This window comes from Eptatretus burgeri, chromosome 4 (assembly GCF_056783735.1).
Source record: "Eptatretus burgeri isolate ZD-2024b chromosome 4, Ebu_testis_v1, whole genome shotgun sequence".
NCBI lineage: Eukaryota > Metazoa > Chordata > Myxini > Myxiniformes > Myxinidae > Eptatretus > Eptatretus burgeri.
In genome coordinates, this window is record NC_140964.1 from 138,773,837 (window position 1) to 138,776,610 (window position 2,774).

At 42.8% G+C, this 2,774-nt stretch overlaps 1 protein-coding gene and 1 long non-coding RNA gene across 2 annotated transcripts in view; both read right to left on the bottom strand.

Moving 5' to 3' along the window:
• Positions 1 to 263: 263 nt before the first annotated feature.
• Positions 264 to 2,122, bottom strand: LOC147029226 (uncharacterized). Its single transcript, XR_015056866.1, has 2 exons — positions 1,534 to 2,122; positions 264 to 1,424 (listed from the first exon to the last, which is right to left on the bottom strand). It is a non-coding gene; the product is annotated as an uncharacterized LOC147029226 (long non-coding RNA).
• Positions 2,123 to 2,136: 14 nt separating this feature from the next.
• Positions 2,137 to 2,774, bottom strand: part of LOC147029227 (uncharacterized) — a 152,799-nt gene continuing 152,161 nt past the window's right edge. Inside the window, 1 exon segment of the mRNA XM_085876470.1 lies at positions 2,137 to 2,246. The gene's annotated coding sequence lies outside the window, so the exon portion shown is untranslated.

Consider the following 2,774-nt stretch of genomic DNA (forward strand, 5'->3'; position numbering starts at 1 on the left):
CAACCATGAGTGCCGATTGGAACTGCCAATCCGCAGTGTTTCACAACTTTGCGTGGTACCTTACGTGTGGACAGCCGCACCAAGGGTGGGGGGGGTCTCATGTCTGGGATGCGTACTCTGGTTTCCTCAACGTATCAGGTGGAACCGAGTGGAGCTGCGAGTACGCACCAGCTAACAAGAGCAAATTTTGTGGGGTAAAGCTACCCAGCTGATGACGTAAGGATCATACTGGACCAGTGGATAAAGAGACAGGAAGAAATGGGTACAATCACAATATAAGCAATTTATTTGCAAAGCAAGGGTGAGGAAAGGCATGTGGAATAATAAAAGCTTTTCATACAAAAGCATTATGTACAGCAGCCGAAAGCAAGGATTGATGAGGTGCGGCAAAATAAATGCAATTATAAACAAAAGAGAAGACATCGGGCAGATCTAAATCAATCTAAACTTCTACAATCTTAATGATGCGAACCTAACAGCCATCATCAAACACCGACTCAAGGAAATTATAAAGCAAAGAGAGAGGAGGAAAAGCTTGAGGTGTTGACGACCTCTTTTTGTTGCTGGCGTGGCCAACGGCCTCACGCGTCCCAGTCAGTGAGGAGGGGGAGGAGGAAGGAAAACTGAGGTGTCAACTGTGTGTGGTCAGAGGGCGTGTGATGATTGGCAGATGAGGTGTAAGGCAAAGAGGAAGGTGTAAAGATGAAGGTCAGGGGGTTTTTGAAAGAGAAAAGAATGTGTGAGAGGATAGACTACCAAGAGCGGAAAGAAATCTGTTCGTGCAAATGTTTATGCTGTCAAATTGGACTTTGTCTGGCGTCGGGCTCTTCCACTCGGTCGTTGACTCTCTTCCAATCCGTTCCACCGCTCATCTCCAAGACCAAAGAGTGACTCAGATCACAAGAGAAGAGAAGAGAAGAGAAGAGAAGAGAAGAGAAGAGAAGTGAAGAGAAGAGAAGAGAAGAGAAGTGAAGAGAAGTGAAGAGAAGAGAAGTGAAGAGAAGAGGGCGGGCCAGATCAGAGATTTTTCTTTTATACGTTGGAAGAAGACAGAACATATCCTGAAGGCAAAGTGGGTTGTATCAAAGCGGGGTTGCATCAAAGCAGGGCAACTTGGAACCCGGTCGTATCTGCTCGCAGTTATAAAGTGGCCCGTCCAATAATTATTATAATTATGAAAGCTAATATGATGGGTCTGAATCATCGTTATTGCCATGGTGGTGTTACAGAGTGCCGGCATGAGGCTGAACACAATATCACCTTCACAATGGTATATTGTCAGCAAGGCAATAATTCCCTTGTTTTAAGAACTGTGTTGCACTTATCCTTTTATATTTCAAAGCAGACGCCTCTGGATGTTGGTGTAGAAATAATTTTATCAACGAGAGTGAACCTTTCGGAAAGCCATGAAGACTCGGCAAATTCTGGGGAAGACACAAAGGGTAGTAAGCATTTTACTCTGTTTATACCGTATTTATTTCCTGTGGCTGGAGAATGTAAAAGAACAATGAAAAATTAAATAAAAAAACTCACTCTTTCTGTGCCTTTGGCAAAATATGCACTGCAAGTGGATCGCGAAAGTGGATTTATGAGTTGAATCTCCGCCGATGATACGTAAGAATGCAAGTACAGCGGTGTATAACTTATGTGCGTGAATGGGTATGCTGGGTATGCTAGATTGCTCACATACTCAAACTAAGGCAGTTATTCCTTGTGGATGTCATCCCGAACAGAGTCCATTTCATCCCAAAATACATTGACGTCCAAAGCAGTTTTCGCAAACATTTGAAAAAGGTTATCTGTGGACCATATCTCTGTGAATTGCAGAATTTGTTAAACTGGCTGGCTGTTGGCCGATCTGGATCCGGATCTTCACCAAAATCTAATCAGTTTGTCCGTGTCACACACAGAACCTGCTCACCAAATTTCATCCGTGTCCGTCGAAAACTATTGAGATATCAAACACTCAAGAAGAAGACGTCGTGCAGATCACGATACTTGAAAAGTGAATTAAACAAATTTGACCTCAAATATAATTGGTGGTTGAATTGAATGACCAAATATGCATCTCCTCTTCAAATTCCAAGTCAATCAGATGAAAATTCAGGATTTTAGAAGTCTCTCTCACCTGAAATGTTGACCTTTGGCCTATGTTGACCTTTTGACTTCAAAAACAACAGCCTTCTTCCTTATGACGAACTCTTCCATGTGGTGAACTTTCGGGAAGATCCATTTGAAATTGTGATCTGTACGTGATAGTCAGACATTCAGACAGAATAACAAAATTGACTGAACAATATACCTTAAAAATCTTCGATTTAGCAAGTAACAAAGACAAACAAACAAACAAACAGGCAGAGAGGGGTGAAAATATCACCTCCTTCACCTTCGGTGGAAGAGGTAACGATTCAGCCTGGTGGAGGTGATGTATATGCTTTACCGAGTGCTATTCTTGTTCCCCTCGCCAAAGGAGAGGTAATTGTATTGGGGTCAGTTTGTTTGTTTGTTTGTCCGCACAGAACTTTAATGTTTTCTCCGGAACTGCTTGTCGGATGAAGAAGAAATTTTCATCATCGGAGCGACAACTGATGTGGAATGTTTTATTTTATTTTTTGTATACATTGTCGAGGCTCATATGAGAGAGAACATACAACACACAACACACAACAAGGGGGGCAGGAGACAAGAGGGGCGAGAGAAGGAAAGACAAAACAGTGGGAAACCGACACATGAGGAGATCTGTGGAAGGGAGAGGAATGGAGCGAGGAACACGA